This window comes from Tupaia chinensis, unplaced genomic scaffold, assembly GCF_000334495.1.
Source record: "Tupaia chinensis unplaced genomic scaffold, TupChi_1.0 Scaffold000260_1, whole genome shotgun sequence".
Lineage (NCBI taxonomy): Eukaryota > Metazoa > Chordata > Mammalia > Scandentia > Tupaiidae > Tupaia > Tupaia belangeri.
The window spans coordinates 125380-125595 of NW_006159740.1; positions in this window are offsets into that span (position 1 = coordinate 125380).

Genomic DNA, 216 nt, shown 5'->3' on the forward strand with positions numbered 1-216 from the left:
GAAAGAGAGAGACAGAGAGAGATAAAGAGAGAGAAAGTGAGAATGTTAGCCTCTAGGTGAAGGACTCAAACCACAGTCATCCCTGCGGGAGTCCAGCACCCTTAACTACCACACCACCTGCCAGCCCCGGGTTTCCTTCTTATGATTGCTTTTGTGGTGTCTCATAGATTATAGAAACTTGTGTACTTATTATCATTTTTTCCTTAATTTTTTTTT